We start from the raw sequence: 16,748 nt of genomic DNA, 5'->3' as shown, positions 1-16,748 counted from the left end.
AATTTTAACTGGTAAATTAGGTGATATGTAGCATGACATTATGAAATACATTACATGTATATATAAATATTAATGCTCATATATTAAATATTAAATAGTTAATATATTTATCTGGTTTCTCATCATGTCATTATTTTATTACGTTTTCATTCATTCATTTATTTACTTTTCGCTAAGTCCCTTTATTAATCAGGGGAATGAACCCCCAACTTATCCAGCATATGTTTTACGCAACAGATGCCCTTCCAGCTGCAACCCAACACCAGGAAATTTATTTTATTTTATTTTATTTTACTTTGTTTTACTTTGTTTTATTTTATTTTATTTGATTTTATTTGATTTTATTTTATTTTATTTTATTTTATTTTATTTTATTTTATTTTATTTTATTTTATTTTATTTTATTTTTAATAATATTGATGACACATTAGTGGCAAACCCACTTTTATTTAATAACTCTTGTAAATAAAATAAAATAAAATAAAAAATAAATAAAAAAGAAATAAAATAAAATAAAAAAAATAAAATAAAATAAAATAAATCATTTAAGAAGTGTCCTTGTCTGTACTTGTGTTTTTATTATATATACAAATTGTACACAAATTAGTGCATATTTAATCATCAGATATTTGAAAAAAATATACAAAAATATACAATTGACAAAAATATACAAAACAATATTTCCAATTCATAATACAATGCAAGAGCAATAATGATAATTATTAGTTCATATTTTGCTCATTTCACTTGCAGTTTCTAGCCTTTTTTTGTATTTCAATTATGTAATTATTTATTTGTTTGTAAAGTGGTAAATTAGGAGCCATAAATCATAGCTGTATTATATGCTGTATATATTTTATTTAAATGTTATTATAATGTAACATTTTAGCAGGGTTAAATTAGGTGATGTAAATGTTATTGATGCATAATTCATTTTGGATAATGTTCACCTTTTCCTGTACTCAATATGATATGGTCTTCTTTAATTTCACTGTATTGCATGTTTTTATTGATTTAAATTAAGAAATTATTTATTAATTCCTACTTATAAAAAAAGAATTATATACAGTTGAAGTCAGAATTATTAGCCCCCCTTTTTTTTCTTTTTTAAAATATTTCCCAAATGATGTTTAACAGAGCAAGGAAATTTTCACAGTATGTCTGATAATATTTTTTCTTCTGGAGAAAGTCTTATTTGTTTTATTTCAGCTAGAATAAAAGCAGTTTTTCATTTTTAAAAGCCATTTTAAGGTCAAAATTATTAGCTCCCTTAAGCTATACTTTATTTCGATAGTCTACAGAACAAACCATCGTTATACAATAACTTGCCTAATACTCTAACCTGCCTAGTTAACCTAATTAACCTAGTTAAGCCTTTAAATGTCACTTTAAGCTGTATTCCTGTATAGAAGTGTCTTGAAAAATATCTAGTCAAATATTATTTACTGTCATCATGGCAAAGATAAAATAAATCAGTTATTAGAAATGAGTTATTAAAACTGATATGTTTAGAAATGTGTTGAAAAAAATCTTCTCAGGGGGGCTAATAAATCTGACTTCAACTGTAGCCATATTTCTGTATGCAAATTAAGTCTCATAAAATACATCTGAAGACATTTAGTTTTTAAACAATAGTATTTTTTATTAATAATTTTATTGTTAATTGTATTATTTAAAAACTTCCATTATTTAACATTATTTTATTCATTTCAGTAATATGTGCGCATGTTTCTGGATGTGTTGTTTCATGCTAATGTGTGTCTGTGTATGTGTGTGTGTTTTTTTTTTTTTTTTGTATGTGTCTGTGTACGTATGTGCGTTTGTTTGTATACGTGTGCATGTGTGTTTGTGTTTATAAGTGTGTGTGTGTGTAAACTCCAGATGTGTCAGATTGCAGTATGTGGCTCTTCCTGACGTCTCTCTCAGCGTACGGCCCCTGTGGAGCTCAACACAAGCCCTCCCTCTGTGAGACTGAAGCGGCACAGCGGGGGTCCCGGTGGAGACCCCCCCAAACAAAACATGTCCAATTCCACACGTTTCATCACCCGGGTCAACACCCTGTCTTCATTAGTAGCCTGATAATGCAGATTCCATGGCAGGAAGCGTGCGTGAAGTGTGTATTTCTGTACCGGAGTGTGCTGGATCATCAACATGTTTCTGTGTTTGATGTTCTTCTGTGTTTCTCTAAAGCAGCAACATCTAACCACTGTGAACTGTGGTAGATATATATATATATACATACATACATATATATACACACACATATATATACACACACATATATACACACACATATATATACACATAATTATTAAAAATAATGTTTAATAATTATTAAACATTATTAGCCCTCTTGCTTAAGAGGGCTAATAATATGGAAAATTGTGTTATAATATGGAAATATTTGAATAAATAACTAAATAAATCACAGGAGGGCTAATAATTTTGACTTCAACTGTGAATGGGTGAATGGTAAATGGTGAATAGGTGAATAGGTGAATGGAGGCTGCTTCTGGATGCTGATTGGTTGAGAGCAGTGACAACATTAATGGTGTTATATATTAATAATGATACTAGCGGAATTAGTTTGGTTCAGTAACGAGTAATCAAATAAATGACTGAATCTTTTCCTCGTTACAACACTGTTATCGATACTGACACTAAAATGTGACGTTATATGATTGACATATATTAACAATTTAGCTCATGGATATTCATCTGACCCCGTCTCTCTCAGTTTGCTCTGTGTCATCCAAATTGATGAAGACTGGCATGTGTGTGTAGGGGTGGGACAACCACATATCTGATGATGATTGGCGTGTATGTGTAGGGGTAGGATATCCGCATATTATCCACATGATTATTAGCATATGTGTGTAGAGGTGGGACAACTACATAACTGATGATGATTGTCATGTGTGTATGTATTTAGGGGGTGGGACATCAGCAAAACTGATAATGATTGGCTTGTGTGTGTAGGGGTAGGACATCCACAAAACTAATGATAATTGACATGCCTGTGTAGGGGTGGGACAACTACATAACTGATGATGATTGGTGCGTGTGTGTAGAGATATGACAACCATATATTTGACAATGATTGGCGTGTGTGTATGTGTAGGGGTGGGACAACTACATAACTGATGATGATTGGCATGTATGTGTGGGGATGGGACAACCATTTATCTGATAATGATTGGTATGTGTGTGTATGTGTAGGGGTGGTACATCCACAAAACTGATGATGATTGGCGTGTTTATGTATGTGTGTAGGGCTGGAACATCCACAAATCTGATAATGATTTATGTGTGTGTAGGGGTGGGACATCCACAAAACTGATGATGATTGGCGTGTTTATGTATGTGTGTAGGGCTGGAACATCCACAAATCTGATAATGATTTGTGTGTGTGTAGGGGTGGGACATCCACAAAACTGATGACGATTGGCGTGTTTATGTATGTGTGTAGGGCTGGAACATCCACAAATCTGATAATGATTTATGTGTGTTTAGGGGTGGGACAATCACACATCCGCTGATGATTGGCATGTGTGTGTATGTGTAGGGTGGGACAACTACATATCTGATAATGATTGACGTGTGTGTGTAGGGGTGGGACATCCACAAAACTTATGCTGATTGGTGTGAGTGTCTTGGGGTGGGACAACCACATATGTGATGATGATTGGTGTATGTGTGTGTGTAGGGCTGGGGCATCCACAAAACTGATGATGATTGGTGGGTGTGTGTGTGCGTAGGGGTTGGACATTCACAAAACAGATGATGATTGGTTTGTGTAGGGGTGGGACAACCACATATCTGATGATGATTGGTGTGTGTGTGTGTGTGTGTAGGGGTGGAATATCCACAAAACTGATGATGAATGGTGAGTGTGTGTGTGTGTGTAGGGGTGGGACAACCACATATCTAATGATGATTGGTGTGTTTGTTTGTGTGTGTAGGAGTGGGACATACACACAACTGATGATGATTGACGTGTGTGTGTAGGGGTGGGACATACACACAACTGATGATGATTGGCGTGTGTGTGTAGGGGTCGGACTTACATAAAACTGATGATCATTGGTGTGTGTGTGTATGTGTGTATATTTGTGTGTGTGTGTGTGTGTGTGCGTGTGTGTGTGAGTGTGTGCGTGTGTGCGTGTGTGTGTAGGGGTGGAACATCCACAAAACTGATGATGATTGGCGTGTGTGTGTAGGGGTCGGACTTACATAAAACTGATGATCATTGGTGTGTGTGTATGTGTGTATATTTGTGTGTGTGTGTGTGTGTGTGTGTGTGTGTGTGTGCGTGTGTGTGTGAGTGTGTGCGTGTGTGCGTGTGTGTGTAGGGGTGGAACATCCACAAAACTGATGATGATTGGTGTGTGTGTAGGGGTGGGACAATCACATCATTGATTATGACTGGCATGTGTGTATGTAGGGGTGGGACATCCACATAACTGATGATGGGGTAAGTTAAATAATATCATTTCAAAGTGTAATTAGGATTGTTTTGCTTACCCCATTGCCAGATATTTAGTTTGTTTTAAGGAAAACATAATTTTTACCCATTATTTCTGAACATAAAACATCATGTTTTGCTTGTTTAGAAAATGCTTCTTGATTTACGAAGGTTTAGATATTTGGACTAGAAACAAGACAAAAACACTAAGATATAAAAGCATTTATTTCACAGCGCTCATTCCACAGCCCTATTGTTCTGATACGTTTCCCTAAACTGACTCTGACACAGAGGTGTGTGCGTGTGTGTGTACCTGTTGTTTCGCTCTCTCTGTGCTGTTTGGCCGCAGGCTCGTCTGTCTCCCACGGCGTGGACTGGTTGATGGGTGTTTGGCCCCATCTCACCCCAGGAGCCAGCAGGAGACTGGGAGCCTGAGAATCACCCGGAGAAAGACCTGCCGCCTGCAGACACAAAACACACAGCAGATGAATGACAGTGTGACAGTGTGTGCATGTGTGTGTGAGTATGTACTGGTTTTGATGGTTTACAAGGATGATTAAATAAAAGAGAGAGGAAAAAAATGACAAAAAACTAAATACAAAAGCTTTACACAAAAACGGTGAGCATAAGGCTTTTATGATTCCTTCTAGTTAAAACTATTACATTTATTAAAATGAAGGAATAAATACATAAATAGGAATCACATTTACTGTCACTTAAGCTGACGTTTTTTTCAAGAATTTGCTAATTAACCTTAAAGAGACAAGTAATAAACAATAAAAATATAAAAACAGTAAATAAAAAAACAACAACAACAATAATAAATAAATATAAATAAATATTAATTATAATAAATAATAATGATAAAATAAAATATATTAAATAATATTGCATATTTTAGCGGAGAGATCTTAACATTCAAGCATTTTTCAGACATTTTAATCCTCAAATTAATAAGAGGAATCAAAATTTAAATTTTATAACAAGTATCTGATTCTTACTCTAAGTACTGACTCAAAATCAATTTTCGATTTCCAACCCTAGAAATAACGTTGTTATAAATAAACTGTGTTACTAACATATATCAATATATTATATACTAATATACATCATATATTTACATACACTAAATAATATTGTATATTGTAGCTGAGATATAAACATAACATTCAAGCATTTTTCAGACATTTTAGTCCCCAAAATGTATCTCTATAAACATTTTATGCTTTTACAATACAATTTTTAAACGATAAAAATATATATAATAATAAAATGTAAAACATTTCACAATTAATTTGAAATATACAATTCATAAAATAAAATGACAATAAAAAAAATCAAGAGTATACGATACAGATCACAGCAAGAAGGTCGCTGTTTTGAGCCTCGGGTGGTGCATGTTCTCCCTTTGTTGGCGTGGGTTTCCTCCGGGTGCTCCGGTTTCCCCCACAATTTCAAAGACATGCGGTATAGGTGAATTGGGTAGGCTAAATTGTCCGTAGTGTGTGAGTGTGTATGGACATTGATGGGTTGCGGCTTGAAGGGCATCCGCTGCGTAAAACATATGCTGGATAAGTTGGCGGTTTATTCTGCTGTGGTGACCCCAGATTAATAAAGGGACTAAGCTGAAAAGAAAATGAATGAAAAAAAATATATAAATAAAAAAAAATTATTATTATTATAAATTAAAATAAATAACATAAATAAATTAAAATATAATAATTAATATTGCATATTGTAGCTGAGATAGTTGACGTAACATTCAAGGAAATTTCAGACATTTTAATCCTCAAAACGTATCATTTTATGCTTTTACAATACAATTTTTAAACAATAAAAATACATTTTAATAAAATGTAAAACATTTTACAGTTAATTTGAAATAAAATTATTAAAAAAATACAATTCTAAATAAAATATTTAATGGGACATGTAAATTAACTAAAATAAAAAATTTATTAATTAAATTAAAATAAAATAAAATATTTAAACATGTTTAAAATAAAAATACAAAAAAAATTGATAAAATAAAATATTAAATACAAATAAAAGACAGCTTTAGACTAAGCTATTTTTCAAACATTTAACAATTCATTTTAAAGATACAATTATAATATAATATAATATAATATAATATAATATAATATAATATAATATAATATAATATAATATAACATTATATAATAAACAGGGTACAGAATATACATTGATGATCGAGGGGGTCAAGATTTTCAGTTATATTCGGTAATATGCCTCAGTGAACCAAAATGATATATTTAATTAAATTACATCGAATTTATTAATCAAACTATTGTTTTCAGTGTTTTGAAGGATATTAAGTGGTTCTCAATGACATTTATAATATTAAATAAATGGTGACATTCCTGCACCGATTAATGGATGACCATGAAAGACTGCACATATTTTATTTTACTGTTTAACTTCCATGAGTGAGCAAGAGTATAATACAACACAAGCTATACATCTAGCTTTACGGACACCTACAGTACAAAAGCCTATTTTACAAGAAATATGTTTTGTGAACACTTACGCTGTCTGTTGGTGCTCTAGATTTGTCGGCTAAATGAATATTTATTGACGCAAACATGTATTCACAATGGTATGAACCATTATAGGGGTGGTCAAATGTATATTTACATTATCTATTATTTTAATTAGTAATATTTTTTAAGATACAGATCAGAGCAAACTATTTCTTAACTATTAAAGGGAAACCCCCCCCTAAATTTTGTTTTGATGTTCTTCAGGAGGGATCAAGTGTTAATTAAGGGGGTCAGAGATTTCCAAACCTCCCCTGTTATTCACACCCTGATAATAAAGTACACATTTCTAAAGCAAATATGTTATCCTAATAAGCAAGATTGCACTATATTATGTAATAAAGCTGTGATATCAACATAATAATTACAATAACTCTAATTACTAAGACAAAGCACCGTATCTACTGTCCCCAAAACTCATCTTCAAAATGAGCCGATAAATGCTGAACTTACAAAACATTACGTTCACTTTCCACACACTCACATTTTTCTCCATGCCATTTAAAGTCCATAATTACCCTCCATTCACCATGAAAAAGTACCGTTCTGCCCTAATATAAATATGAATGTGTGTAATTAAAATATGCAAATGTCAGTTGTGTGTTTATGTGAGGTTTCAGCAGAAATGACGAGGCTTTAATTAGTCATTGTGCTCAAATCTGCCTCATATAATCAGTATTACAAGTGCTCGTGTCAGACCAGCATTGCTAATTTATTATTTAGCAGAAAAAGAGTCACAAGTGTGGAGATGTTACTAAACGTCTTCATTAAAACGCCTTCATTTACAGTCTACTGTAAAAATGAGATTTAAGCCTCCTCCCCAAAAATATCTGAACGATTATTATGGCTTTATGGAGCAGTGTAATCGTGTTTTATATCGGAATCAATTCTGAGGAGGTCCAATTAAATATTACATGAGTCGTTTTATTTGATGCTTTTTTTAATTTGAGATCTCTCTTATTTTGTGACCCTGCTAAAAATATTTAGGACGGTTATGAATAATGTTAGGTTTGAGAAATTCACACTGTTTATTCATTCATTTTCCTTTGGCCTAGTCCCTTTATTCAATAGGGTTCGCCACAGCAGAATGAATCGCCAACTTATCCAGCATTACACTACAGCTAATTTAGTTTATTCAATTCACCTGTAGCGCATGTCCTTGGACTGTGGGGGAAACAGAAGCACCCGGAGGAAACCCATGCGAACCACATAGTGTTGAAATAAAATAAAATAAAACCTTGTACCTTTTCCTGACTGTGGTTCCAGTTATTTATTACTGATACTGTACATTTATCAACTCTGTCATAAAATTATTTGGAAATACTACTTTAATTATTCGTATTGTAATCTGACTTAATTCCTTTTTGTATACACATTATAGTCATATCATTTCATGAAGGTCTTAATTTTATTCACTATTGAAACCCATTAACAATCAAGAAAAGAAATGAAACGCATTTACAATCAATAAAAAAATATCTATCAATCTCAGGAGGTCTAATTAAATATTACATGAGTTGTTTTCTTTTCTTTGTATCTTTTTTTTTGTTTTGTTTGAGATCTCTTTTTTGTGACCCGGCTAAGAATATTTAAGAAAGTTATGAAGGTTATTTTTTGAGAAATCCACACACACACAAACTACAAAATAAAAATAAATAAATAAATAAACAACAAATAAAATAAAATAAAATAAAATAAAATATTATATATATATATCTGGGACATAACAATAATAAATTAACAATAATATTAATAATAATAATAATAATAATAATAATAATAATAATAATAATAATGTGTAATTAAAAATACTATAATTTGTCAGATATTTGCAGCAATTTAATGGATAAATGGTATTGCATCAAATTTACAAATGTAAATTAAACATATTATATAAAAGTATAATAATAATAATAATAATAATAATAATAATAATAATAATAATAATAATAATAATAATAATAATAATAATAATAATAATATAGCGCCAGCTAACTGAAACTGAGCTTTTTCGTGCAGGAAAAAAGCTGATCAAAAACCCTGTAAACTAAACAAGAAGAAGAAGAATCATCATTTAAATACAAGTTAAGATGAACAGTGGTTGAACAGGAGGTCTAATTAAATATTATATCCTTAAATAAAAAAATAAACTAAAATAAATTAAAACAAAATAAAATAAATTAAAACAAAATATTTTTTTTTAAATTGGAACCAATCTGAGGAGGTCTAATTAACTATTACATGCTAAAATAAATAAATAAATAAATAAATAAATAAATAAATAAATAAATAAATAAATGAATAAAGAAAGAAAGAAAGAAAGAAAGAAAGAAAGAAAGAAAGAAAGAAAGAAGAAAGGAAGAAAGAAAAGTGAGAAATCAGCATTTAAAGACAAGTTAACAGCAGTTGAAGAGGAGCTCTATTTAAATATTACATCCTAAAATAAAAATAAAATAAAATGTAAACATTTCTTGTTCATTTATGCTAATAATAATAATAATAAAAAATAATGATGATGATGATGATGATGATGATGATGATAATAATAATAATAATAATAATAATAATAATAATAATAATAATAATAATAATAATAATAATAATAATAATCAATTAAAATACCACAATTTGTCAGCTATTTTCCATCAATTTTCAATCAATATGTTAATGAAAATGCATCAAATATGCCAAAAATTAACCATATTAGCCAGTAATAATGAAACCACAAAAAAAAGTTCCAGTTAAGTGAAACTGAACAATTTATTTATTTATTTTAATCACAGAGATGTGCAGTAAAAAAAGCTGCTCAAAAAGCTTGTAAAACAAACAAGAAAAAAGAAGAAAAAAAAATCATCATTTAAAGACAAGTTAAGATTAACAGCGGTTGAAGTTTGGCGACTGGGCTTCACTCGCTGCTCTTTGCTCAAGTTTTATTGAGTTAAGATTTGATGTCAAGCGGGCCGGCGGAGTGACGGGGCAGAGCTTTAACCTCCAGTTAATGGAAAAGACCCCGTGCTTGGTCTCCATCTCCTCCATTATCCTGCCTGACCCGCGCTTTACTTCATCACGCAGCTCCGTCACCTCCAGCAAAGCCAATCTGAGAGAGGTTTTACACCATCAACACACCAAACACACCATCGGCTGACCGCAAACACACGCAACATTCAACTAGATCAATAGATTACAATACTACGCTGAAAATCAAGAGGAAAACGGCGTTTGAGGGCGGTATCAAGATTGTGAGAAATTATGACAACAATGGATTTTGTTGCACACACTCACAAACACACACACACACACTACAGCCAATTTAGTTTATTGAATTTACCTATAGCGCATGTCTTTGGACTGTGGGGGAAACCGGATAGCCGGAGGAAACCCATGAGAACAAGGGGAGAACATGCAAACTCCACACAGAAAAGCCAACTGGTCAAGCCTAGTCTCGAACCAGAGACCTTCTTGCTGAGAGAAAATGAACACAGATAATGGTATGAGCTGCATGTTTCTCAAATTAATTTCTAACCAAGCAATATGACACCGTATGGTATACAGTAGCAGAGCTTCACAAACCTGAACCTAATTAGCGATGGCAGTTTGCAGGGATGTGCTAACCTTCAGAACGAACCCAAACAAAGTCTACTTTCCTACAAAACTCTCGACAAAACTCCCACCGGAGCGCTCGAGGGACAAAAACACCAAACAGCGTATATGAGAGTGTGTCCCTCCAGACTTCAGTCACCCACCGGCCTCAACTCTGTCCTAGATCACAAAATCTGCCACAATACACACGGAAAATGAAGAGCTGAGACTAAACAATGCTGTTGTGTCGCACACATGTTTATGGGTCAGGACTCATTCTCCTACAGTGCTTTGAGGCTCTTCTTAAAGGCATATTTCACCCACAACTTTAGTTATTATCATTTATTCTCCTGTCATTATTTATTATGCTGTATTTTAAGACATTTACAATTATAACTCATATACACTCACCAGCCATATTATTAGATACACCTGTCCAACTGCTTATTAACGCAAATTTCTAATTCACATGGTAGCAACTCCATGCATTTAGGCATGTAGACATGGTCTACTCTGGATGATCTGCTGCAGTTTAAACAAAGCATCAGAATGGGGAAGAAAGGTGATTTTAATGACTTTGCACGTGGCACGGGCTGGTCTTAGTATTTCAGAAACTGCTGATCTACTGGGATTTTCACACACAACCATCTCTAGGGTTTACAGAGAATGGTCCGAAAAAGAAAATATCCAGTGAGCGGCAGTTCTGTGGGGGCAAATGCCTTGCTGATGCCAGAGGTCAGAGGAGAATGGCCAGACTGGTTCAAACTAACCTAAAGGCAACAGTTACTAAAAAAAAAAAAAACACTTGTTACAATCGAGGTATGCAGAAGAGCATCTCCTAACACACAAGACGTCCAACCTTGAGGTGGATGGGCTACAGCAGCAGAAGACCACACCGGGTGCCACTCCTGTCAGCTAAGAACAGGAAACTGAGGCTACAATTCACACAGACTCACCAAATTGGACAATAGAAGAATGGAGAAATGTTGCCTGGTCTGATGAGTCTCGATTTCTGCTGCAACATTCGGATGATAGGGTCAATTTTGCATCAACAACACGAAAGCATGGATCCACCCTGCCTTGTATCAATGGTTCAGGCTGGTGGTGGTGGTGTAATGGTGTGGGGGATTTTTTTCTTGGCACACTTTGGGCCCATTAGTAACAATTGAGCATCGTGTCAACGCCACAGCCTATCTGAGTATTGTTGCTGACCATTTCCAACCCTTTATGACCACAGCGTACCCATCTTCTGATGGCTACTTACAGCAGGATAACGCGCCATGTCATAAAGCACAAATCATCTCTGATTGGTTACTTGAACACGATAATGAGTTCACTGTACTCAGTTGGCTTCCACAGTCACCAGACTCAATCCAATAGAGCACCTTAGGGATGTGGTGGAACGGGAGATTTGCAACAAGCATGTGCAGCCGACAAATCTGCAGCAACTGTGTGATGCTATATTTCCAGTACCTTGTTGAATCTGTGCCACTAAGGATTAGGGCAGTTCTGAAGGCAAAAAAGGGTCCAACCCGGTACTAGTACGTTGTACCTAATAAAGTGGCCGGTGAGTGTAGGATATGATTATCAAATAATGTATATATATATTTATATTATTATAATAAATGTTACAAATATATTTTAGGAAATTTTAAAGAATTTTTGTATCTCAAATTAAACTTTCACTTATGTTTACATTTTTTTTTTTTTTTTACAAATGTCATTTATTTTATTTTTGAAAAATAAAACATATATATATATATATATATATATATATATATATATATATATATATATATATATATATATATATATATATATATATATTAAAATGGCATAATAAATATAACAAATAATCAATATAATAAACCTGTAATCTGATTCAGCTAGAGGTTCACTGATTCAGATGAAAGAGTCAAAATGAATCTCCAGTTAATGATTTACTGATTCATATGATACGGTCTGAGTGAATCTCCAGTTAATGATTTACTGATTCAGACGATACTCTCATTTTACTCCTTGCTGATTCAAAAATATTGTGCTACTCTGAGTTGTTTAGTAATAAAGAACTGTTTTCTTACAAAACATAAACTTTTTATTCAATTTATGTAGATGAGAAATCAAGTAGTTTGCTGAAGTAAAACTGAAAAGTAGTACAGTAGTGTTTTGGCTGCAGTAATGTTTTATTAGGGTGTCTGTATTTTCACTCAAGTAAATTCCTCCAGCACTGGCCTCATGTTGACCGACAGTTACCTTGTTCACGATCACCACACAGAGAATTCTTCACCGCCTCTTGCTTTTTCCATATTTTGCCCTGTTCATCTCCCAAGTGTTCTCTAATCCTCGTAAAAATGCATCATTTATGACATGGTATTTTCCGCTGTAATAATCCTATGCATTTCCCACGCCCAGCTGTCACCAAATGTTAAATCTTCCTCAGCCGCCTGGACTTTTTATAAGCGCAATTGTATCAAAACACAATATTGCCTATCGCGCTTTTCCTGCAGTCCTGGTGAGCGGCACATAAAATGCACATGCGAGGCGTTTTATGGGCATCTGCTGGCATCGGTGGGGGTGGCGTTGACAGACACTGCGAAACGTGGCAGGACCGGAGTGGAGCCAAGCCTTCTCCATTTTCTGGCTGTTTTAATTCATAGTGGTTGTGTTGGTCCCTGGCGGGCCATTATCAGTGTGTGGCAGATGGCATCCCTGACTCGACAGAAAACAGCCTGTGTGTCCCGTGCTCAACCGCGCGGCCCAAAATAAATGAATAAATAAATAAATGCGGCGTACTCTTCAGCACAAAGCAGTTGAGCATTTGTGGTCGGTCGGGCCGCGCGCTGGGATTATTCAGACTCAGGGAAGACTGGGTTTCTGGTCCGCTGGGAGTGAAAGACACTGTGAACACACTCCACATAGACGTGATGCAAGATAAATAATGGAGATTCACTGATATAACACACTAATGAGCGCTACACACACCCAAAAACAGCATTCTGTTCATTAACCACCAGCGGAAGAGCTGAATGTGTGGAAATGAATGAATGAATGAATGAATGAATGAATCAATCAATCAATCAATCAATCAATCAATCAATAATCAATCAATGGAAAGAGGGATGTAAAGATCAATTAATGGATGAATGAATGAATCCATGAATCGATCAATCAATGGATGGATGAATGGATGGATGAATTGAATAATTAATGGATGAATAATCAAATGAATCAATGAATGAAACAATCAATAAATTAATAAATGCATCAATAAATGAATCAATAAATGAATCAATAAATTAATAAATGAATGAATCAATCAATCAATAAAAAATCTAAAACAAAGAATGACTGACTGAATGAATGAAAGAACGAATGAACGAATCAATCAATCAATCAATCAATCAAAATCAATCAATCAATCAAATGAACCAACCAACCATTTTAATTTTCTAATTAGCCACCAATTAAACCAATTATTACAGAGAAGATCAGTAAATTATTAACAGGAGACTCGCCCTCAATTTAATCTGAATCATCTGAATCAGTGAATCGTTAACTGGAGACTAGCTCTGACTTTATTTTCTGAATCAGTGAATCACTCTGACTGTATCATCTGAAATAGTGACTCATTAACTGAAAATCCACTCTGACTCTGTCAGTGAATCAGTGAATTGTTAACTGGAAACTCGCTCTGAGAGTATCATCTGAATCAGTGATTCATTAACTGGAGACTCGCACTAACTGTATAATCTGAATCAGTGAATCGTTGACTGGAGATCCGCTCTGGCTGTATTATCTGAATCAGTAAATCATTAAAGTGAAGATTTACTCAGACTCTGTCTTTCAGGGAATCAGTGAATCATTAACTGGAGACTCGCTCTGGCTGTATTATTTGAATCAGTGAATTACTCTGACTCTGTGTTTCAGTGAATCGTTAACTGGAGATTCACTCAGATTGTATCATATGAATCAGTTAATCGTTAACTGGAGAGTCACTCTGACTGCATCATCTGAATCAGTGAATCATTAACAGAAGATTCACTTGAACTCTGTCTTTCAGTGAATTAGTGAATTGTTAACTGGAGATTCAATCTGACTGTATAATCTGAATCACTGAATCACTTTCTTAGTCTTTCGATTAATCTTTCAGTGAATCGTTACCTGGAGAGTCACTCTTGCTGCATCATCTGATTCAGTAAATCATTAAATAAAGATTCAATCTGACTCTGTCTTTCAGTGAATCGTTTACTGGAGAGTCATCCATCTGAATCAGAGAATCATTAATTAAACATTCACTCTGACTCTGTCTTTTAGTGAATCAGTAAATCGTTAACTAAAGTTTCACTCTGACTGTATCATGTGAATCAGTGAATCATTAACTGAAAATTCACTCGGACTCTGTCTTTCAGTGAAACAGTGATCCGTTAACTGGAGATTCAGTCTGATCATTTCATCTGAATCAATGAATCGTTAACTGGAGATTCACTCTGACTGTATCATCTGAATCAGTTACTCGTTAACTGGAGATTCACTCTGACTTTATCATCTGAATCAGTTACTCGTTAACTGGAGATTCACTCTGACTTTATCATCTGAATCAGTTACTCGTTAACTGGAGATTCACTCTGACTGTATCATCTGGATCAGTTACTCGTTAACTGGAGATTCACTCTGACTGTATCATCTGAATCAGTGACTCGTTAACTGGAGATTCACTCTGGCTTTATCATCTGAATCAATGAATCGTTAACTGGAGATTCACTCTGACTTTATCATCTGAATCAATAAATCTTTAACTGGAGAATCACTTTGAATCCATCATCTGAACAAGTGGATCGTTAACTAGAGACTCGCTCTAACCAAAAGTCTAGCGTGAGGCACATACTTCTATGAAAAAAATGACTACATTTTTATTTCCTATGATTAACAGCACACATGCGTAAATAAATAAATGAAATTAAATAAAGTAAAACACTGATATCAAATATGTGGTCTTGCTCAACACATAACACATAGTTCCACACCTCCAGTACTCTTCCATTTAAAGATCTTTACAGACAATCTGATTGGCCTGCAGAAACGGAAGGGGGTGGAGTTCAGTGAAGGCTTCAATCTTTGTGAAGTTCACGTAAAGATGCTCTCAGGTGCAAATGTGCTGTGTACAAAGCGGATTTCTCATTTGGCTAATGCTGTCACATCATTCAAGAGTTCCCTGCATTAAAACGCTGCACATTATAAAGAGCACAGCTTCTACAGTCCAAACTCTTCTATTCAGTCATCTTTAATGCATGAGCAGGTACCAGACTGGAAGACTCTTCTGTAATGGGTCAATCGCTCATCTGGAAACTAAACTGACAGCGATTCTTCTCATATCTGAAATATACAGTGCTTAAATGACCAATCATTTAATATGATTTTGACAATTATTATTATTTAGATTAACACTAAAATACTTATAAGAGGTATCTAATATTTCAGAAGTAGATAAATAATTGTGTGCCAAATTTACAACAGAAATTAATTAAAATTTTAATTAAAGAGAAGTAACATTATGAAACATTTTATGGTGGAGGTAATATTTTATAGCAAGGTAGAAATCAGAATAAAATAAATAAATTTTAATGAAATAAAAAATTTCAAAAATTTAATAAAGGGACAAAGCCAAAAAGAAAATGAATAAATGAATGAATGAAACTGATCATGTTCATGTAAAAATCAAATAAAAGAGTCAAAATGAAATGTTTTACCATGGAGCTAATATTTATAGCACTCCAGAATATTCATTCATTCATTTTCCTTCTGCTTAATCCCTTTATTCTGCTTACACAGCAGAATGAACTGCCAACTTATCCAGTATAAGTTTTATACAGCTGATACCCTTCCAGCCAACTGAACCAGCTGAGACTCGAACCAGCCACCTACTTGCTGTGAGGCGACAGTGCTAACAAAATAAAAACCATGAAGAGGCAACTTTAATATAACATAATCACATTTATTAATTACATACGCAAAAAAAAAACGAAAGGGTGATGGCTTTTTATTTGCATGTTGTTTTTTCAAGAGTTCACACTTAGCTGATGATTGATTATAAAGCTTGTTCGGCATGCTTTCCAGGGAGAGAGCCCTGAGCTCCCTCCCGTTTG

This window comes from Danio aesculapii, chromosome 20, assembly GCF_903798145.1.
Source record: "Danio aesculapii chromosome 20, fDanAes4.1, whole genome shotgun sequence".
NCBI lineage: Eukaryota > Metazoa > Chordata > Actinopteri > Cypriniformes > Danionidae > Danio > Danio aesculapii.
The sequence above is the reverse complement of the archived record's forward strand: the minus strand, read 5'-3'. Positions refer to the sequence as shown.